This window comes from Bos javanicus, chromosome X (assembly GCF_032452875.1).
Source record: "Bos javanicus breed banteng chromosome X, ARS-OSU_banteng_1.0, whole genome shotgun sequence".
Taxonomy (NCBI): domain Eukaryota; kingdom Metazoa; phylum Chordata; class Mammalia; order Artiodactyla; family Bovidae; genus Bos; species Bos javanicus.
In genome coordinates this window covers 117564450-117589100 of record NC_083897.1, presented here as the reverse complement: position 1 = coordinate 117589100, position 24651 = coordinate 117564450, and positions in this window count along the sequence as shown.

The window sequence follows — 24651 nt, the reverse complement described above, 5'->3', positions numbered from 1 at the left end:
TGGTGGCCATCAGTCACCTGGAGAACTGGGTAAGAATCCCAAAGGCTTAGAAACTATTCTACTCCAGGATGGGGAATTCTGGTCCATACTAGAATTTGAGAACCACTTCTCTGGGTATTCAAACAAAAAAGGTCTATTATTTGATCAAATAGAAGCTCAGGGAGCTTGAGTTATTCAATGTGTCCACTGTCCTTGACTCCAGTGGCTGTGATAGAGCTTCATGAACTCCCCTGGGCTTTACTGGAGGAAGAGTGGGCAAGAAGCAGCGCTCCTAGTGTCTGCAGTCCCCAAATCCCCAGCTGTCTCAAAATGATACTTTCTCTAAATCTGATGCCAAAGTTCATTTGAGGGTAACTTGAGCTAAACATACTTATTCCCTGAAGTTTTAGTATTTATATGTTTAAGTGCAGAAATATTTGTATGTTTAAATCTAGGGTGCTTCCGTAGGGCATCCTGGGGACTTTTCAAAATATTTGGTATATACATACTGTATTAATTTAAAATATTCAAAAAGATTGTTTTTTCAACATATCTTGGTCCCAAAAGTTTCAGATAAAGATAACGCACAGTGTGCGTGTGTCTTGATAATAAATACTGTGCACCTTCTGAAGAACTGGCTTCTTTTTGTCCCATGGACTCTGCAAATGACTTTGCTAGCCATGATTCCCTGTAAGTGCAGGGGCCAGAGAGCTCTAAGCCCAACCACTGGTCTTCCATAATTAAGAGCTCTATAAGGTTATTCCACCCTGATGTTGGGAAAGATCAAAGGCAGGAGGAGAAGGGGATGACAGAGGACTAGATGGTTGCATGGCATCACCGACTCAATGGACATGAGTTTGAGCAAGCTCCTGGAGCTGGTGATGGACAGGGGATCCTGGCGTGCTGTAGTCCATGGGTTTGAAAAGAGTCAGACATGACTGAGTGACTGAACAACAATGTTATTCTACATTCATTGCTAACTCTCTCTTTTTAAATTTATCTTGATATCACCATCCATCTTATTATTACTATTATTGCTGCTATTATCATCATCAATTATAATGATTTTGCTGAATGCATTTTGTAGTCTGACTTTTTAGGATTGGTTTGAATGTGCATGAATTAATTAGTTCTTCCTAAGATCCCCTGAAGAAGGTAATGGCAACCCACTCCAGTATTGTGGCCTGGAGAATTCCATGGACAGATGAGCCTTGTGAGCTATAGTCCATGGGGTTGCAAAGAGTCAGGTAAGGACTGAGTGACTAACACTTAGCTGGATAGATAGACTGGTAATGTAGACACATTCTCTGATTACTGGTCCTGGGACATTCTCTTTTGGAAAGATTGGGCATAACTGGCATCATTGCCTCTCTCTGTACCCCCATAATAAAATACCTTTAATTCTGAAAGTAAGTTTACTGGTGTAATAATGAACATCTTATTTCCTGCTAGATCAGACACCTGGTAGATGGCAGACCAAATGTTAGCAATCTCACACTCTGCTTACCTAAGTAAGTTTCCAAGAGCATCCACCTACAAAAACCACTTAAATCCCTCCAGTCTGGAGAACCACAGACTTTTACATTGTGCTTCTTGTGTGGCTCAGATGGTAAAGAATCTGCCTGCCAATGCAGGAGATGCAGGTTTGATCCCTGGGTTGGGAAGATCCCCTTGAGAAAGGCATGGCTATCTACTCCAGTATTATTGCCTGGAGAATTCCATGGGCAGAGGAGCCTGGCAGGCTATAGTCCTTGAGGTCACAAAGAATCAGACAGGACTGAGCAACTAACACTTTTCTAATTGGAACAGTTATTTCTGCACTGAGTGGTTATATGAAAAGTGACACACCCTCAAAAGCAATGTCAGCCCCTCTGGGGAATACAAGGATCCCAAAGACAGCCCGTACTCAGTGATATCTTCGTGTCCCAGATCACTAGCTTGGAGCATGAAGAGGAAGACAAGTGACAAATCACTGAGTTCTCCCTCAGGTCTTGACTTATCAGCCTGGAATGCAAATAATTCTGATTTCATATTTTAGAAGTTATGCTTTCCTTAAAAGAGTAATATATTTTTAGAGCAGTTTTGGGTCTACTGAAAAATTGGACAGTAAATGAAGAGGGTTCTTGTAGACATCCTTTCCCTCCACCCCTGGTTTCCCCATTAACATCTTGCATTAATATGGTGAATTTATCACAATATGAACTAATGTTGATGTGTTATTTTTAAATTTTTATTGAAGAATAGTTGATTTGTAATATATATATACTTGTGTATATGTATGTATATATATATATATATATATTTACAAATATATTGCATTTGTATATTTGTATATTTCAATGCCCTAAAAATCCTCTATGCTTTCCTCTTCTCTCGCCCAACCCACCCCAACCTCTGGTAACCACTGATCTTTTTATTGTCTCCATAGTTTTGCCTTTTCCAGTATGTCATATAGTTGGAATAGTACAGACAAGCATTTCAGACAAGCTGTTTCTCTTTATGCATTTACATTTCCTCAGTATCTTGTCATGGCTTAATTCTGTTTATCATTAAATAATATTACATTGCAAGGATGTACCACAGAGTAGTTATACATTCACATGTTGAAGGGCATCCTGGTTGCTTCCAATTTTTAGCAGTTATGACTAAAGCTGCTACAAGTATTTGCGTGCAGGTTGTTTGTGTACATAAATTTTCATTTTGGTAAATGCTTAGGAATGTGTTTTTGAATAGTAATGTTATGTTTTTCTTTGTAAGAAAATGTCAAACTATCTTCCAAAGCGACTGTACCATTTTACATTCCCACTAGCAATGAAAGAATTTCCTGTTACTCCACATCTTCACCAGCATTTGGTGTTATTACTTTGGGGGATTTTTTTTTTAACATGCATTTATTAAGTGCTTAGTCCCTGGGATTACAATAAGAAATACTTTACTGAGACATTAAGGAAATCAGGATGTTCTGTTCAAGGAATTAGACACACCTAAAATAATTGTACTAGAGGAAAAGTATTATACTACAAAACAGAATGAGTGAGGAGTGATTAACTGTGTGCTGGGAGATTATAATACTAACAATTATATAAAACAGCAATATATTAAAGTAAAACCACAAATTTTAAATACATCTTCTACCTTCTGTGAGCTTCCCAGGTGGCTCAGTGGTAAGGAATCCACTTGCCAATACAAGAGATGCAGGAGACCTGAGTTTGATCCCTGGGTGGGGAAGAACCCCTGGAGGAGAAAATGGCAGCCCACTTCAGTATTCTTGCCTGGACAATCCCATGGACAGGAACCTGGCTGTGTACAGTCCATGGGGTTGCAAAGAATTGAACATGACTGAGAATGCGTATACCTTCTTTAATGCTGGTAATTATGCAAGATGAGTGAATAAAATGGAAATTCATGTGAATTTTGAATGGATTGTGTATGTGCCTACAAATTTCAGAGGTTGATGAAATTGCAGCTTTGTTTTTTTTTTAAATTTTATTTTATTTCACTTTACAATATTGTATTGGTTTTGCCACATATCAAATGAATCTGCCACAGGTATACATGTGTTCTAATACAATGGAGTATTACTCAGCCATTAAAAAGAATACATTTGAATTAGTTCTAATGAGGTGGATGAAACTGCAGCTTTGTTTTGCCTTTAAAATTTTTACTAAATTTGTTTTGCCTTTTTCCCCCTTTTTGTGTGTGTGTATTGCTTTTTTTTTTTTTTTTTGAGTATGATTGCTTTACAATATTGTGTTAGTTTCTGCTGTACAACCTGTGGGGAATTAAGCCAATCTAATAGATGTGCCATGATTCACTTTTGCATGTGTGCTCTGTCACTCAGTCGTGCTCCATTACTCAGTTGTGCCCAGTCACTCTTTGTGACCCCATGGACTGCAGCCCTGCACGCTCCTCTGTCCATGAGATTTTCTAGGCAAGAATACTAGAGTGAGTTGCCATTTCCTCCTCCAGAGGATCTTTCCAACCCAGCGATTGAACCTGCGTCTCCCGCATTAGCAGGTGAATTCTTTACCAGTGTGCCACCTGGGAAGCCATGCTTCACTTTTGACATTCAACAAATAGCAATATTATGCTCACAACACACATTTCCACTATTTAACAAATTTATACCATCATGGTTATATAACATCATTGTCCTGCTTCTTTTTTCTACCCATCTTGGATCACTCCAGAGTTCACCGTTCTCTCTTCTCTCAACAAGTCTGTGGGTGACCATGCTTGTCTTGATAGTTCACTGTGCTCCCACATTCACTTAAAGTTCCTGTGTTGGCCTCTTTTGTGTCTAGCAAGATGGTGTTCCTTTCTCTCCACTCAGGACTCAAAGAGTGGCATCAAGAAGTCAATGAGTCCTACTCTAATTCCATTTTCCAACATGAGTCTCTTAACTTAGGTTTATTTGGTAATGCTTATCTAATTCTCTGGGTCTACTGCCTATGTTTTGTTGTTATGGAGAATTTCAAACATGCAAAAAAATAAGTAAAGAATGATGTACCGATCACACATTTCAACAGTCACCAAAATCACTAACCTGTAGCCAGTCCTGCCCTGCCCTCTCCCCTGTTCAGTTTTCCTGCTGTTGTATTATTTTGTAGCAAATCCCAGACAGTGTCATATTATTTCATATATAGATATGTCTCTTTTTAACATAAAGTGATTATCTCACCTAAAATAATACAGCAATTTATTTTTAAAACAATTATAGAAACAATTTTCAAATTTAAATTAGGATCCAATAAAGTCCATGAATCATGATTGGTTCAACTATATTTTGTCTTTTTTAATTGATAGGTTTCCGTTCCATCTTTTTGCCCCCTTGCAGATTTTTGGTGAGGAGTCAAAGAAATCTGTCCTATAAAATTAGCTATAATCTGATTTTTTACTGAGTACATCCCTGAAATGTAGTTTAATGTGCTTCTCTGTATTTCCTGTAAATCAGTAGAACATTTATACAAGTTTTATTTTGACATGGCTACTATAACTTAATTTTTGCTTTGTGTTAATGCCAGTGCTTTACTAGTTCTCTCCTAATCTACCCCTACAGGGCATAACAGCATATCCATTTGTGCTAATTCTGAAATCTTTAATAAAGTTTTAGATGAATTATGTAAAGACTTTCACAGTGTTGGACATTCAGTTAATGAGATAGCTGGACTAGAACCCTGGACTCCAGACAGTTAAATCAAATTCTCCTTCCCTCTAAGCATTCTGTTAGCTTTGTGAAAGTAAATTTTAAATTTCCTACAGCAGCAAATTGAAGAGTCCGTTTGCAGAATGTTCTCTTTTGCTGTGTAACATGGTTGTAGTAAAAAAAAAAAAAAATACTTTAGTACTGTCACTACATAATCATATAGCTTGGTGATTAAAGTGTCTGGGCTCTTCACTTACAAATAGGCATGATGATTAAAGTACTTCCTGTGTGATCCGGAAGAAGTTTCCAAGCCTAATTTCTCTTCCTGTCAGGTGTGCTTTCTTTCAGTAAGGACCTTTTGGAATTGTTTCGATTATTCAGTAAAGATAATGTTGAAAAGATAATGTAGAAAATGCCTAGTACAATGTGTGGGGTGTACTAGTAAATGCTCAGTAATACTGGGGACTATAGGCAAGGAAGAATTGTTAGGAGAAAACTGAGGCAGAGATAGGGAGAGGAGATTGGCCTAATATGTAGCTGGAAAGTGCTGAATATATATTTGTAACATAATAAGAACTTGTATGTGAACTGACCCTGTTCAGCAGCCCTTAATTTGTGGAAGTAGGAACCTTATTAGATCTAGGCTATGATGAGTTGAATCTCAAGTTGATGATCACACTCATATCGTCAATGGTACACAGCCATAAAGTCTGTTAGGCTGCTCCGGACTGCTTACTGCTAACCTTGGTTTCAGCCAGACAACGATTATTTGCTTTGTTTAAAAAAATTATACACACACACATGCATACACACATATATGCATATGCATCTGGGGGGAAGGGGTTCATCGCCAAAATATATCACATAGGTTTCTTTTTTTCTCCTCTGCACAAATGTCATAATGTTGATACATATAGTATGTTTAAGGCATAATTCTTTGGGGTAAAATTTAAGTAATGGAAATAACATGTACTACCATTTGGGTAAAAATTACAAAGGTGCTTCATACAGATTTTTTTTTCCCTTTCTGAACCACACTTACCAAGTGGTACCATAGCAGAATAAAGCTTAAAGTGTTCTAAAATTTTCCTGAGATTTTCTTCTTTCTTCATTTAATTTCACCTGAGTAGGCAGTGGATATATGAAGGTGCTAAAGCTGAAACTCCAGTACTTTGGCCACCTCATGCGAAGAGTTGACTCATTGGAAAAGACTCTGATGCTGGGAGGGGTTGGGGGCAGGAGGAGAAGGGGACGACAGAGGATGAGATGGCTGGATGGCATCACTGACTCGATGGACGTGAGTCTGGGTGAACTCCGGGAGTTGGTGATGGACAGGGAGGCCTGGCGTGCTGCGATTCATGGGGTTGTAAAGAGTTGGACATACAGTTCAGCGACTGAACTGAACTGAACTGATATGTAATTCCTTTACTCTTCCTCTTACTTGAAGCTTCCCTTAGTATATCTTCTACTGTAAAGTGAGGATATTTCAACTTTAAATATCTGTTCTATTTAATGACTGTTTACTTTTTGTTAATTAACATATCTAAAATCCTAAATTGTTTGAAAAAGAAATAATTTCTCCTCTGTAACTTCTTAAATGTCGTATGTATGATTAGCAAACGCAGAAGCTGTTGGCTTGCCAGAACTCAAAGTTAAAATGTATGATAATGTTGATGTAATTTGTGACCTTTTATAAAGTCACTTTGCCCTTTGAAATTAAGTGTGCCAGAATCGACCTAGTATATTGAATAGCTTAACCTAGTGTTTTTGTTGACTTTTAACAAGAACTCTATAAAGCAAGTGTGCAGTGTTATTTATTTTAGCTTTTGGCACTTTCAATAAAAATCACTGAAGCAGTTTTAATTTGTACATGTAACTCTTCCTTAACATTTAAATACGTATTTTCCTTCATGTGCTTCCATTCCTTATGACTTCACATTTTCAAGTGCATACACGCAAGAAGCTGAATCCATAAACTCTCAGGTTTTCCTTGAGATAACCATCCCTTCAGCCATACATTGTTACTTCCAAAGCTGATTCAGCCCTTTTCAAAGTAATCTTTGATTTTGCAATAAGAGAACTTGTCATCCTTCAGTGCATGATGTCAGAATGACAGTAGAGATTTCACTAGGAGAAATATGTCAGTGGTTAAATCTTGCTGGTCCACAAGTAACTCTCCACTTGCTAAATTGCATTTTACCATCACCTACAAGTATTTAATAGGAGAACTGACAGTTGAAAACTGAGTAAAACTGTATCAATTTCCTGAGGTAACTGGATAATGCCAGATTAACATTTAAGAGACATTAACAAGAATATAGGAGAATTAACAAAAGTTGAAATGTCATAACTTAATCTTTAATATTTTTAACATTTTAACTTACTTTGGTGTTTAAATTATTAAGGCTGTGTTGAATAATAACAATGAGAATTTTTCCATCAGCATCATGTTGGAGCCTTTTAAGCACAATGTAAAACTGAGGAGAATCATTTCTCAGTCTGGCATTGGCTCCAGTCTCAACATAGTGTAGAGAAACTCTGGAAAGGGTGTTAAGTGTTTTCCAAGTGAGCCTGATCGCCCATGTCTTGCAGACAGCTACAGAAGGGCAGGCATCAATGGTAGAGTTCTGTGGTAAGCCATTTCCCCAGAGTCCATGAGCAGGATGGGGGAGAGGAAAACGGAGACATTGGAAAATCCTGGAGTCACAGGGGAAGTCCTTTTAAACTATCTTTTAGCCTTCAGAGAATGTTTTATGGAGCATGATAATAGCTGGGAGAGAAGAATGATAGGTGGAAAGGGAAGAGGAATTGTTTGAAGACTAACTAATGAGAAAAATAATAGAAAATGGTAGAACATTAGATCAGGCGTAGTAAACAGAAGAATAAAATTATATTTTTAATAGAACTCAGTAATATGCAGCTCTGTATACTTTTTTTTTTTCCTGGCTTTAGCTTATGCTTTCATATTTGCTGTTCATTTATCTTGATTTCCCTGGTCGTCTTCTTATGTTACTGAATATATTTTTGTTAGCCAGTTGTATTAGTACGCTTCTGCATAAACAATGATAACATATAACTCCCAGATCTCAGTACCTTTTAGTGGCATTGCTTTACGTCTCTCTCATGTTAACATGCCATGTAGCAGCTGTGGCAATGTTCTGTGTGTCTTCATTCTTGGATCCATGATAAAGGAGTAACCACTGTACAGAACATGGCATTTACGTGGCATGGGGAAAAGAACAGTGGTGAAAACATGAAATGGATTAAAAAATCTGTGCTTGGGCATGAGTTGAAAAAATAAAATAATCTACTAAAATCATTTCTGGAATAGGTGTAGTATATAACATTCAGTTCAGTTTAGTCGCTCAGTCGTGTCCGACTCTTTGCGACCCCATGAACTGCAGCACGCCAGGCCTCCCTGTCCATCACCAACTCCCAGAGTCCCCCCCAAACCCATATCCCTCGAGTCGGTGATGCCATCCAACCATCTCATCCTCTGTCCTCCCCTTCTCCTGCTCTCAATCTTTCCCAGCATCAGAGTCTTTTCCAATGAGTCAGCTCTTCGCATCAGGTGGCCAAAGTATTGGAGTTTCAGCTTCAACATCAGTCTTTCCAATGAACACCCAGGACTGATCTCCTTTAGGATGGACTGGTTGGATCTCCTTGCAGTCCAAGGGACTCTCAAGAGTCTTCTCCAACACCACAGTTCAAAAGCATCAACTTTTTGGCGCTCAGCTTTCTTCACAGTCCAACTCTCACATCCATACATGACCACTGAAAAAACCATAGCCTTGAGTAGACGGACCTTTGTTGGCAAAGTAATGTCTCTGCTTTTCAATATGCTGCCTAGGTTGGTCATAACTTTCCTTCCAAGGAGTAAGTGTCTTTTAATTTCATTGCTGCAATCACCATCTGCAGTGATTTTGGAGCCCAGAAAAATAAAGTCAGCCACTGTTTCCACCGTTTCCCCATCTATTTGCCATGAAGTGATGGGAATAGATGCCATGATCTTCGTTTTCTGAATGTTGAGCTTTAAGCCAACTTTTTCACTCTCCTCTTTCATTTTCATCAAGAGGCTCTTTAGTTCTTCTTAACTTTCTGCCATAAGGGTGGTGTCATCTGAATATTAACTTTCAACTAATGTATGTAAAGGGATATTATTAAGGTGGAAACTTAGTAAACAGTGGTAAGGATGCTTTAATTCATTAAATTTTTACTGAACATCTGTGATAAGAAGACACTAGAAAGAAGCAAAGGTTAATAAGTACCTGTAGGCTACATTTAGCATGCTCTGATTTAAATAAGGAATACAGTAAAATATATAAAACCAACATACATGTGTCCATGGACAAGTGTTTTCTTCAGGAGTTAAAGAAGTGCTATTTTACCAAAAGTGTGAGTTAGATAAATTGTCAACCACCGAATTCTGGAAATTTGGGGATAGTTGCTGTGTGAGAATCTGTTAAACGATGGTAGTAGTAAAGATGATAAAGTAACACATGGCTTTTGTTGAGCATTTACTATATATCAATACTTTAAAATCTTAATGTAGTTTCACAATAAATAGTTAACATGTACAATTATGATCATTTTACAGATAAGAATATGAAGACATAGACACATATTGAGAGACTATTATTTATAAGGCTTGCTGAGCGTGGGGTGATTAAGTGAAACACAGTGATTCAGTTAGCTTAAAATTGTTATGACTAATATTTATGTGTGTGTGTTTAAAACTTAGAAAAGTTTCTGTGCTTGCTTTCTTGGAATACTATGAATGTTGCCATACTGTAAGCTCAAAAGAAATCTTCCAACAGATGTAATCAAAAGCTATTTGCAACACAATCTCAATAAAACTTAGAGTAGAATCAATTGATAAGTTGCTACATTTCTTTATAAGAATTGTTGCAGAAAAATCAACATCTGGACTATTACTGATGTGAAGAAAAATTTTGGTACCCTTTACTTTCATTCTTATCATTAAAGCAAAGTTTGCATTTTTTATTGAGTCTATCTTCACTCTGCCTATAGCCTTTACATGCGTGAGGGGTATTATTTTGAAGGGAAAAAAATGTAAGGAGACAAAGATTTCTACAAAATGCTTTGTTAATGAGCAAAATTGGGGCATTGTATCTTCTATGTGAAAAATGTAATTGTCAGGAAAAACTGTGGTACAAATGATCAGTATTCACTTATGTATTTATTAACTTAGGTCTTTTTATAGGTATTCCATTGTTGTAAAGCAGTATATGCTTTTCTATTGTGTAAGTGTTAATATTGCTATTGTTTTAAAAGGGCTAATTTCTATGTTTGGAACATATAATGAATTTGAAATGTGTGTACAGAAAGACAGCAGACAGTCATTACCTACTAAATTAACAAAACTATTAGAGGATATGCTATTGCACATACTGAAACAGTAGGGTGAAGAGACGTTATTTCTAGTAGCTTCTACAGATTTTTAGTTTTGCATTAAAATAGTAATCATAATAATATTTTTAAAACCCTTGTATGACTCCTGTTTCAGCCAGAACAAGAGACCTTAAAATAATGTTTTGATTTATATATTATTGCAGTTGCCTTTGAAAGAGTATGAATGAACAGTATTTATTTATTATTTACTTTTTCACTGCTTAGCTGTTTGTTTTATTGACATGAAGAAAGAACCATTGGATGAATAGTATTTAATTTGTCAGGTTTGATTTATACCATGTGAAAATCATTAAATTATTTGGGATAATTTATCTAGTAATCTTATCTTCTTTAAAATGTAATTTTTATTGAGATAATAATTAACTGAAAAATAGACAGGGTTGTCTTATACGAAGCACTCAAAAGGACACAGCATCACTTCTGTGATAATTTTGCCACCAGCTGGAATTTCAACCTAGTTATGAGAATACATCAGACAAATCCAAATTGAGGGATATACTACAAAATAACTGACCAGGATTTTGAAAAGTTTCAAGGTCAGGAAAGGCAAGGAAAACCCTGGAACTGTCACAGGTTGGAGGAGACTAAGATATGATATCTAGTACAATGCGGGATCAGTTGGACCATACATCAGAAAAGAACCTTAGTGGTTCTAAGTGAAATTTCTGGTGAAATTTGAAGAAGATCTGCACGTCAGTTCATCATACTGTATGAACTATGATTTTCTGGTGTTAATCATTTTTTTGTGTTTATATAAAATATGAACAATAGGGGAAGCTGGATGAATCCTCTGTTCTACAGAGGAATGCGTATGGATGTTGTAACGGTATTTAACTAAAATATTAAATATCTGGGAGAGTCCTTGTAAGCATAATTATGTCCACAAACTTAGTGTCTACTATGTAAGGCATCCTACAATGCACGTGAGAGATAAAACTGGAGAAAACTTAATTTTTACTGTTTTTTTATGAAGACATTTTAACAAGTACCAATGATGTCATTTGCTAAACTGTAAAATTATGCAATATCTGAACACAAATGTTGAAAGACAAAAATATTCCCAGTGTCTGATAGGATGATCAAAGAGAGTATTTAAATCTGAGACTCGGTTACAGACTTTAGAAGATCTATAGAAACAACATCTTATTCTAGTTTGGGGGCTTGGGGGGAACAATGGTATATTGATATGATTCTGGAGACTAATAAATCATACTTAGAGTTCTTAGGTATGAATATAGGGAAATAAGTCTGGAATTAATCCAATTATGGCAAAATTTAATGCCATATAAAGACATTTCATTTTCATTTTAGAGTCAGTCTTAATTGATCAAAGGATTTTGATTGAGTAAGCCTCGTGATTAGTTCTGTGCCTCAGAAAGTCAATGGTGGTATGAAGTGAAAATTAGAGTGAGGCAAGATGGGTAGCCAGGAAACTAGAGAGTAGAAAGTGGTGGTCATTCCAACCCACCAAATGCATGTGCCCAACTGCCTGCTGGACTCGCAATACGTATCTCAACCTCATCCTCATGTGTTGAAAACCAAGCTCTTAATCACTGTCCCCCAGCACCAAACCATCTATCACACCACTCCTTCCCCATATTGCTTAACTGCATAATTATTTTTCCTAGGAACTCAAGACAGACACTTTGATACCTTTCTTTTCCTCTCTCTCTCACCCACCATTTGATCCCTAAGAATTCCTACTCTCTTCCTTCAAAACATATTCTCACCAACTCCACCACAAGCATCTTGGTCCATCATATTTCACCAGGATGAATGCAAGAACCCTCTGACTTCTTCTACCTGGCTCTTGCTCATTTTATTCTAAACTCAGCTGGTGAAGAGAGCCTGTTAAAACAGATAAGTGCTTCCTATTTCTTTGCTCAAAAAAAAAAAAAACAAAAAAAAAACCTCCAAAGACCTGTGATCTGACTATGAGAAAAAGCCAAAATACCAAATTGCAGAGGTCGATAAGGCCCCACAAACTCTTGATCTGGGCTGATCTCCTCCCCTCCCATTCTCCCTCTTGTTTGCTCTCTTCAGCAACATTCACCTTCTTGCTCTTCCACAAGCACTTCAGGAACGTCCTTGCCTCTGGGACTTGGCCCTCACTGCTTTCTCTAGCTGAACTCCTCTTCCAAAATTTTTTTTTATATATTTCACTCCTTCAGGCCTTGAATCAAATCACTATAATTAAGGCATTTCCAGGCCACTCTAAAATTTGAAACCAACTCCCAGCCCCATTCTCCTTCCCTCATTTTCCCTTGAACAGTTATCAACATCACACTTTCTCCAGTTTTTACTTACGTAAATTTTGTGTTTTCACTCTCATACACTTATCCATTTAGAATGCAAACTCCATTAAGGCAACAAGTTTTGCTTTTTTTTTAGTCAACTAAATACTGTATTATAAATCAGTATTTGTTGAATGAATTTAATAGAAAGTATGATCTAGAATCATCCTTGCTTTCCTTATCGATGTACTCATTGAACAAAATATTTTGAACACTGTTTATGTGCTTGGACTTGGGCCTAAGATTACATTGCTTTTTAGGATCTCTAGGTTCCTGGGAACAGTCATGAGAAAAATACATTTATAGTGCAGTGTTATAAGAGGAAAGGTACAATCTGGATTTTTGCTCTCTAGTTTTAGCAATAAAATATATCCTCTAATCTTTTATTCTGCTAGAACTATTCTGTAGAAGCAGCCAAGCAAATTTGTTACCTGGTTTTGTAGAAGTGACCCATAACTAACAAGAAAAAAAATCAAGGCTGTGATCTTTAGTTCTGCTTGAAATTTTAATTATAAACTCACCTATGTTTTTTTTTTTTTTTTTTTCCCAGTTTAGATGGTTTTCTATAAGGGAGGTCACAATCCCCACCAAGCAGCCAGTGCAAGGAAGTTTGGCACAATTCTTTGTGGTTCTTCAGGCTGAAGTTCTAGCAGTTTCTTCCCATAAGAAGATTCTCCTAGAGTGTGGGAGACATAGAATAAGAATACGATGGCAGTGATTGTTCTCTTTTATTGTCTTCTGAATCAATCCACAGCCCAACGAATCTGAGAAGTAACAAAATTGAGTGTTATTGGTTGTGGTCACATTCCTATTGCAACATAAGCATTTGAAATTTCTTGAGCATTTTAAGGTAGAAATTTTATGTTTTATTTGCAGGTCAGAATTATTCTGATTTAAGTAAAAATGCTCACACACAAAATTTGTATACCAGTTAGAATTTATGTCTATATTAATAAGTAAATCTTTGGTTTAGGATTCTTGGTCACTGTTTTCTAGAGGATTGAGTTTGTGCGGCTGTAAGTATATTTCGTTGCCAAGATTGGGGTGATATTACCAGAATGACCAAAACTAAGGCGAATTTCCCATTTATAAGTATAATGGTTGTACCCTTTCCACCTCAGAGAGGAGAAATGCCTGGACAGATTCATCAATGCTATGCTTTCTTGCTATAATTTTTTCTCTTCTACTTTCTGCACAAGTTCTGTAGGCCCTGTGACTTCATCAATCATAAGTTGTTTTATTATTTCAGAATCATAAGACTGTAGATCATAGTTATACTCAAAAGGCTTTCATACTGCTCTACCACATACAGAGAATATTTCTTCAAAGAGGCCAATTAGTATTTTTGATTAATCTTACCAACATAGAAAAATAGATATTAAGTGTTACTGATGTATATTACAGCTCTGATAGAAGTCTCTAGAAGTCTGTGATCACTGCCAATGGAGCAGAACTTTCCAGGGGCAATGCAGTACTGTTTTTATATTCAGTAATGATAAGTCAGACAACAAATGGGAGGTACCTTTTAATTAATTGCCCGACGCTAGAATTTTGTGAGAGATTTTTATAATGCTATTCAGTATTTCAGTTACCACTTTGTTTTAGAGTTCGTGTCAGAGAGTGTATACCCTCCACACATGTAATCTGTATATACACACATGTACAGATTGACATGAATGTATGTAAATCTGTGTGATATACGAAATATGAATAGTGTTTATAAAGTGTACATAATGGGAGAAGGCAATGGCACCCCACTCCAGTACTCTTGCCTGGAAAATCCCATGGACAGAGGAGCCTGGTGGGCTGCAGTCCATGGGGTCGCTAAGAGTCGGACATGACTGAGCGACTTCCCTTTCACTTTTCACTTTCATGCATTGGAGGAGGAAATGGCAACCCACTCCAGTGTTCTTGCCTGGAGAATCCCAGGGACGGCGGGGCCTGGTGGGCTGCGGTCTATGGAGTCACACAGAGTCGGACACAACTGAAGCGACTTAGCAGTAGCAGCAGCAATGTATGTATAACATAGATATGCTCATACATAAATACATATACACACATATATTCTATATGTAGTATTTATGTATTCTATATAATCTCTGGAAGTTATAAGGGCTCTCAAGATTTTCCAATTATTTTGTTTTGGTGACTGTTTGGGTTTTTTGTAGAATTATGAGTTTGTGGATAACTGATCATTCCTCTATTCTCATCAGATAAGGGAGCATTTCAGTGACACACAGTCAGCAGAGCATGCATAGTGTCACATGAGCTCACTGTTGCCACCTCAGTTGTCAAGGTAAAGACATCATCTCCTTAGAAAAGACAAAATCAAATCACTTCAGATCAGTTCAGTCACTCAGTCGTGTCCAACTCTTTGTGACCCCATGGACTGCAGCACGCCAAGCATCCCTGTCCATCACCAACTCCTGGAGCTTGCTCAAACTCATGTCCATCGAGTCGGTGATGCCATCCAACCATCTCATCCTCTGTCATCCCCTTCTCCTCACACCTTCAATCTTTCCCAGCATCAGGGTCTTTTCCAGTGAGTCAGTTCTTTGCATCAAGTGGCCAAGTCACTTCTGTGTAGTTAAAATAGACTTCAGTCATTAAGCAAAAATGTTTTACTCAATATCTAAATGGTTTAAACACTGGGTTTCTCATATGGTCCCTTCAGACTCAAAGAGTTGTTCTTTGTTTTTGAAGAATATTATTTTTTAAATCAATAAAAACACTTTTACTCTCTTACCAGGACACCTCCCCTTAGCAACAGAAAGCAAAAAGTTTAAACTATCATATTCCCTTTTGTCTGTATGAGTCAAAAAAAATCTTTAGGGTTACTAACCTCTTCCAGCAACCTGAGATCAGTTGTACAGTGGATAAACACGAATGGGGTTACTCCAGGCTTATGACCTTCTGAAGCATTTGTGGTGGTTTTAATTATTATGAGTTTAGATCTAATTTTCTCATGGAAAAAAAAGCAGGCTGTATAGTTCCAGGTACCTGGATAATTCCAAATTTGTTTTGATGTAATCATTTAATTTCAGATGCTTACAGCTGTCTCATTCCTATCAATCCAGCACTCTAAAATTTTTCCCTGCTTGATAATCATTTGTCTCTGTGATTTCTTTACCACAGCTTTACTTAGGATCAGAACAAAGAATCCACTTAGATTAGAAGATACCAAACTATGATGGTAATTTTATGTGATAAAATATTTTGTAGACTCCTCCCAGGATAATTTGGAATAGGAAATGGCAACCCACTGCACTAGTCTTGCCTGGGAAATCCAATGGATACAGAAGTCTTGCAGGCTACAGTCCATGAGGTCAGAAAGAGTTGGACACAATCGAGCATGCACTCATGCATGCACAGGATAATTATGATACACAGAGTTGCTGCTGCTGCTGCTGCTAAGTTGCTTCTGTCGTGTCCGACTATGTGCAACCCCATAGATGGCAGCCCACCAGGCTCGCCTACCCCTGGGATTCTCCAGGCAAGAACACTGGAGTGGGTTGCCATTTCCTTCTCCAATGCATGAAAATGAAAAGTGAAAGTGAAGTCGCTCAGTCGTGTCCGACTCTTCACGACCCCATGGACTGCAGCCTTCCAGGCTCCTCCGTCCATGAGATTTTCCAGGCAAGAGTACTGGAGTGGGGTGCCATTGCCTTCTCCGGATACATGGAGTAGCCACTGGTAAAAATGTCATAGTGTAGGATCTAATATGCTTTATTACTGTATCATATACATATGTTGAGAAAATATGAATACATGTTATGTATCTAATCCATTTGGATTTTCTGAATCCTTTCAATAATTAGGATGCTATCTCAGAGGTCTCTTTCTTGAAGCATGAGAACCACTCATTTGAAATGACTGATATCAGATGGGTGACATATGATATCCCATGACCTACCCTTTTTGACATTTGGCATACTTACTGAAGAAATGTTATACAACATGAAAATGAAAAAGACCTGCTCTTATCACCAATTGTCGCATTACCTGTTTTCTCTCTGGATTCATAGTAGACCAAGAATTTTTGAAATAGGGAAATAAATGTGACCAATGGACATAGAATCATAAGAAAATTTCAGATTTGAAAGGGATCTGGGCAACTATGTAGCACATCTTTCTTTTTTCTTTTCTTTTAAAGCAACAGTCTAAAGCATTTACGTAACTTGTTACAGTCACACTAGTTGATGGCAAAGCAAGGCCTAAACCTCGTTTATACAAACTTTGAAAGCGTTTTGATGTATAGCAAGAACTATAGCAGTATCAGGTAATTTAGGTGCAAAATTGTCCAAAAGATGGAGATGCAGGTGGGCTCAGTTGTGTCTGACTCTGTGTGACCTTATGGATTACAGCCCACCAGAATCCTCTGTTCATGGAATTTTCTAGGCAAGAATACTGGAGTGGGTTTCCTCTTCCAGGGGATCTTCTTGACCCAGGGATCGAACCTATATCTCTTGCATCTTCTGCATTGGAAGGTGGATTCTTTACCATTGAGCCACCAGGGGGGCAGGGGTGGAGTTGTAGAGGTTTAAATTGCCACACAAGCTGGGGAGTCATTGATTATAATGTATTTTTAAACATTCTTAGAGGCAAAAGCATGTGGTAGAAGCAGAAAGGAAAGTAAATTGTGGTGGAATGAATGCTGGATTTAGGGTCAGACTTGCTCTTTTAAGTCTCATTGCTACCAACAATTCGATATGTGGCCTGTGGCATATCCCTTAAATATCTCTGACCCCGCTATTCCTTTTCTGTAAAAATAGCAATAATAATGCATTCTCTGCCTAACACTTGAAGAGAATCAAAGTTGTTATTCAAATATACATTGTTAATCTGTATATGCTGCCCAGTCGCTTCAGTCATGTCCGACTCTGTGCGACCCCATGGACTGCAGCCTACCAGGCTTCTCCGTCCATGGGATTCTCCAGGCAAGAACACTGGAGTGGGTTGCCATTTCCTTCTCCAATGCATGAAAGTGGAAAGTGAAAGTGAAGTTGCTCAGTCGTGTCTGACTCTTAGCGACCCCATGGACTGCAGCCTACCAGGCTCCTCCATCCATGGGATTTTCCGGGCAACAGTACTAGAGTGGGGTGCCATTGCTTTCTCCCAATCTGTATATAATTGGAGGTAAAGAAGCAATCCAGTTCAATCCAAATTTGTTGTACTTTTCTTTTCCACACATTGTGCAAAGCCTTAGGAATACAGTACTAAACAAAAAAGACATGATCATAACTTAAGGATTTTTCATTCTGCTAAAATGTCTACTTGGGTAGGGTATTATATAATTTACCGGGAATTTTCTTATTCATTATCTTGATTGAGTTTAACAATAGTTCTAATATTAGGCTATTAGGCAGGCAGGATAGATCAAGTAATAATACTAATTAAACAATAACAAGTAACATTTCTAGTCCTTGAATGTAAAAGAAGAATTTTACATTGTTTAAATACAGCTATATGGTGGAGTAGAATGCAGGCCAAGATGGGGGAAACGGGAACCATAACACTAGAAGTAAATAAAAAATCTTGGCTTTCCTTTCTGTGCAGTGATAAGCATCTTAGAGCCATATGATCAAAGTAAACTCCTTTCAGTTGGTAAAAGTAGATATTTTTATTCTGATATTATAAATTGAGAGAATAAATCTTTATGTATATATATATGATTTTTTTAATTTAAAAATTTCAATAATGCAAATGTATCTATATACAAAACAGAAACAGACTCACAGACATAGAAAACAAGTCCATGGCCACCAAAGGGGAAAAGGGAGGAGAGGGATAAATTAGGAGCGTGGGATTAACAGACACAAACTACTATATATAAAATAGATGAGCAACAAGGGGTTTACGGCATAGCACAGGGAGCTGTATTCAACATCTTGTACTAACCTATAATGGAAAAGAATCTTAAAAGTATTTGTGTGTGTTCCTTTTTTAAAAAATTATTTATTTTTAATTGAAGGATAATTGCTTTACAATACTGTGTTCTTTTCTGCCATACTTTAACATGAATCAGCCATAGGTATACATGTTTCCCCTCCCTTTTGAACCTCCCCCCATCCCACTCGTCTAGGTTGTCACAGACTCCTTGTTTGAGTTCCCTAAGTCATACAGCAAATTCCCAGTGGCCATCTATTTTACATATGGTAGTGTATATGTTTCCCTTTTAGTCTCTTTGTTCATTCCACCCTCTCCTTCCTCCCCCTGCCCACATCCATAATTCTTTTCTCTATGTCTGCATCTCCACTGCTGCCCTGCAAATAGGTTCATCAGTACCCACTTTCTAGAATTTATATATTCTATATATAAATCCTATATATTTATGTTAATATGCACTATTTGTTTTTCTAACTTACTTCACTCTGTATAATAGGCTCTGGATTCTTCCATCTCATTAAAACTGACTCAAATGTGTTCCTTTTATGGGTGAGTAATATTCTATTGTATATATAAATGACAGCTTCTTTATCCATTCATTTGTCGATGGACATCTAGGTTGCTAGCTATTGTAAATAGTGCTGCAGTGAATACTGGGGTACATGTGACTTTTTCAGTTTTGGTTTCCTTAGGGTATATGCCTAGGAGAGGGATTGCTGGGCCATATGGTTGTTTCATTCCTAGTTTTTTAAAGGAATCTCCATACTGTCTTCCATAGTGGTTGTATCAATTTCCATTCCCACCAACAGTACAAGAGGGTTCCCTTTTCTCCATACCCCCTCCAGCATTTATTGTTTGTGAATTTTTTGATGATCACCATTCTGACCAATGTGAAATGATATAAAATTGTAGTTTTGATTTGCATTTCTCTAATAATGAGCTGCTGCTGCTGCTGCTAAGTCGCTTCAGTCATGTCTGATCCTGTGCGACCCCATAGACGGCAGCCCACCAGGCTCCCCTGTCCCTGGGATTCTCCAGGCAAGAACACTGGAGTGGGTTGCCATTTCCTTCTCTAATGCATGAAAGTGAAAAGTGAAAGTGAAGTCACTCAGTCCTGTCCGACTCTTTGCGACCCCATGGACTGCAGCCTACCAGGCTCCTCCGTCCATGGGATTTTCCAGGCAAGAGTACTGGAGTGGGGTGCCATTGCCTTCTCCGTAATAATGAACACTATTGAGCATCTTTTCTTGTGTTAGCCATCTGTATGTCTTCTTTGGAGAAATGTCTGTTTAGGTCTTTTGCCCACTTTTTGATTGGGTTGTTTGTTTTTCTGGTACTGACTTATATAAGCTGCTTGTATATTTTGGAAATTAATCCTTTGTCAGTTGTTTCATTTGCTATCATTTTCTCCCATTCTGAGGGTTGACAGATTGAAGTGTAAAATCACCACATGACCTGCCCAAATGGCACATGTAATAAGTGGAAAAGCAAGGATTTGCATCCGGAGCGTTCTGCTTCCAAAGCCTTGGTTATCATAATGGTACCAGGCTCCTCCCACTACCTCTAGATGCTGACCAAATCTAGGATATGAAGTAGGAGCTTCAGTACTGAAAACAAATTAAACTGTCCTATTCAGCAGCATCTCACCAACTACTCTCCTTTCTGAGTCTGCCCTGCCTGTAGGATTTGAAATCCTACCTGGCTCATTGGGCTTAAAATCAAAGTTGAGTCATCATTATTTGTCACCCCATATGAAATATGTTGCAAATTCCTGTCTGTCTCAGCTTCACAGTTTTTTTAGTCCTGCTGCTTCTGTGTGGTTTCGTCCTGGCTAATTCTTCTTGTCGTTGTTGCCAAAGCTCCAAACTGGGAGCCCTGGGTGGATCCTTCACCTCCCGGATGCAGCTGTCTTAGTTTGGATCTTCCCAGGCACAGATCATGAGAGAACACTTCAAGTGCCGGAGATTATTTGAAGCATGTTCCCCAGACCCACCAGTCAGAGAATGGGGTATGAGACAGGAAAGAGAAGTCAACCAATGAAGGGTGTGCTATCATGAAAGTCATCGCTGGGGAGGGTCCTAGCAGCCATTGTGCAACATCGGTCTCAGTGTTGTTTTATCTGAGGGTCACAGGAGCTTCATTCATTTGCCAACTTCCATCAGCCATCAACTTAGGGCTATTCCTGAGGAGCCTTAATTTTTCAGTTCTTTCTGCTTATAGGATGGGTGGAAAGAGCCATTCAGGCAACCAGGCAAAGCCCTAGGTCTGACAGTTGAAAGTCAGGCCAGAGTGCACAGAAAAGATACCAGCCAGAAGATGTCTGAGACCCTGAACCCATCTGCTCCCCCAGTCTACTTACTGTTACTGAAGTACTCCTAGCATATGACTCTGCTATAGGAAGCCACATTAGGCTGCTCATAGAACACTTTGTGGGCTTCCTGGCAGCTCAGCTGGTAAAGAATCCACCTGCAATGTGGGAGACCTGGGTTCGATCCCTAGGTTGGGAAGATCCCCTGGAAAAGGGCATAGCTACCCACTCCAGCATTCTGGCCTGGAGAATTCCATGGACTGTATAGTCCATGGGGGTCACAAAAAGTCGGACATGACTGAGTAACTTTCACTTTCACATGAATTAATTTGCTAATTCCTATCTGTTTCACTTTCACAGTATTTTTAGTTTTGCTGCTTCTGCATGGCTTTCCCCTGGCTAATTCTTTTAGTTGTTGTTGTCAAAGCTCCAAACTGGCAGCCCTGGGTAGGGCATGCTGTAGGCATTTGTGATTATATACTATCTTACTTAATATCGTAGCTTCATATCATCTACTGGCACAGTGTCCTGTGTATAATAAAAGTTTAATCAATGTTTGTAGACTCATTGTTTGAATGCATACCAACTTGTGAACTTTTCTTTGTTTGTTGTTCAATCAAAACAGAAAACAGAAAAATTCTAAATAAGGAACTCCCTGAAATAATTGGATACAAAGTAGATTTATTTCTAGCAATTAATTCATAGTATCCACTTGAATAATAGAGATCAGTTTGGTTAATTACAGTATTTAGTACTTACAAGTAACTTTCCATTATGAGGGTATGATACCTTATATTTCTTAGAGTAAAATAATATTTCATCTTTGTATGTTTCCTGTTGCTGCTATAACAAATGAACACTAACTTAAACAACACCAATATATTATATTCTCATTCTGCAAGTCATGTGTCCACAAGGCACCTTGCTGGGCTAAAATAAAAATATTCCTTTTTGGAGGCTCTAGAAGAAAATATGTTTTCTTGTCTTTTCTAGCTTCTAGAGGTTGCATCTATTCCTTGACCCTCAGTACTCTTCCGTCTTAAAAGTCAGCAATGACCTTGTTAAGTCTCTTGCAGTGTTTCACCCTGACATCCCTCTTCTTCTTCCCTGTCACATTTAAAACCCTTGTTAATTACATTGGGACCACCTGGATAATCTAGGCACATCTTCAGATTATCAACTTGGATGATTAGCACCCCTAATTCCATCTATTATCTTATTAATAATTCCTCTTTGTCATGTAAGGTAACATATTCACAAGTTGAGGGGATTGGGATATAGATGTCTTTGGGAGGCCATTATTTGCTCGCCACATTTGGGATGTCTCACTTTTTCCCAGTAACTCAATAAAATAATCCTATTCATTTGAATTTATCAAGTAAAATATTTAAGATGTTATCCAAAGGCCCTTGATACGAGATATTGAATTATGATTTTAATAGATGTGCTTTCATGTATCACAAAGCAATATGGATATTTCATTTTTAAAGAAAGTTCATTTAGAAAATTAGAACTTCTGTGAGTGTATGCATAATAATGTTGCTACCTGAGGTACAGCTGTTGACCTACTTTTAGCATTTCCTAGATAAACTTGTCATTTTTTTCATTATCATAGCTAATTATAAAGTAAATTACACTGACCACATTGAACAAATTAAGTCCTTTAATTTACAGTGATCCATCATAGAGCATGGCTATTATATTTGTACATGATTTCAGGAGTTCCCTGGTGGCTTAGTGGTTAGGACTCTGGACTTTCACTGTAGTTGTCCAGGTCCAAGCATGGCCAAGAAAGGAAAACAAAACAAGTGTGCCTGATTTCATTGTTGGTTAAGGGACATTAGAAGGATAGGCTCCTCATTGTTGGATGGAGACCTTACACAGTAATTCAGAAATTGAATCATAGGGTAAGCATGTAATAACTGAACACAAGGAATTATACACTATAAAACAATTAGAGAGAAAACTTGAAAGAAATCCCCTAGAAACTCTGTTGTTTTTTTTTTTTTTCCTTTTCAGCAGAAATAGCATTTGTTAGGTCTTGCATACTCATTTATTCCAGGGGATTTACTTTCTATCATCTCTGTGCACTTCTCCCACCAAGGCTTTACACACATGCAGTTTCTATGGTGCCCACCTGGCTCTTCATCTTCCGATCTTTGCTCATGATTCGGATATTTCTAGTTCTCTCAATCAAGAAAGGGGAGTTGGTGACTTCTTAACCCAGTTTTTTTTCCTTTTCATTTCTTGGAATCAAAATTCTTACTAGTTAATCTGGAAAATTAATCTGTGAAAAGTAATAAGAGTTTATCTTCTACATATGTGTCTTCTACGACAATACAAAGAATGCTTATTACCAGTTGCCTTCAGAGAAGTGTGGTTGTAAAATGATTAAGCTTAGCTTTTTAACCAAAGAAACTAGAACTTAAACAGTAATATTAGTGTGTTTTTGTTTTCAAAGCAGTCATTTTGAGAAGACAAGTTCTTATTCCAGTGGCCCTGACATTAATGAAATAGACCTCACCTGTTCACCTGCTCCTGCTAAGTCGCTTCAGTCGTGTCTGACTCTGTGCGACCCCATAGATGGCAGCCCACCAGGCTCCCCTGTCCCTGGGATTCTCCAGGCAAGAACACTGGAGTGGGTTGCCATTTCCTTCTCCAATGCATGAAGGTGAAAAGAGAAAGTGAAGTCGCTCAGTCATGTCAGACTCTTAGCAACCCCATGGACTGCAGCCTACCAGGCTCCTCTGTCCATGGGAGTTTCCAGGCAAGAGTACTGGAGTGGGGTGCCATTGCCTTCTCCGACCTGTTCACTTAGTTGGTGCCAAAAGAGTTCTTCATTTTGTAAATTCTATCCATTTTTGCAACAATGTCAAATGCTTTCTGAGATGAGGTGTGCTATAAATACATATATGTAAAATAAAATCCACTCTTAATTGGCCATGAGTTCAAAATTTTTATTAAGTCAAAATTAACTGAAGGAAGCATTGTTTGCTTTTAGACTTGGACCCTCTATAGTGAAAGTTCTGCTATTAAGTTCATTCTTCCATGACTGGCTAAAAGCGCAATTTAACAGGAGCCCTCAGGTACATTCATTGTCTTCCTTAACTGCCTTTGTTTGAAACACTATTCATATAACAATATGCCCACCAAAAAGAAGTAGATGATTTTACTGATGCTGATTTTTGAGTTATAAACATATTGTAGAGATTTCTTATTAAATTTGGCTTAGTCATATTTCTTATAGGACTTCCCTAATGGCTCAGTGGTAAAGAACCTGCCTGCCAATACAGGAGATGCAGGTTCAATCCCGGGGTTGGGAAGATTCCCTGGAAAAGGAAATGGCAACCCACTCAAGTATTCTTGCCTGGAAAATTCCACGGACAGAGAAGCTTAGCAGGCTACAGTCCATGGGGTCACAAAGAGTTGGAGACAACTTAGTGACTCAGCAAGCATGCACATATTTCTCATGAGCCTTTCTTTTAAATATGAAATTGCACATTAAATATAGTAATTTCAAATATGCATGCATTTGAGTGTATTGTGTTTCTTGCAAGCAAGGATTTTGTTATATTCTACCTTCACTCTAACATGACATTAGTAGT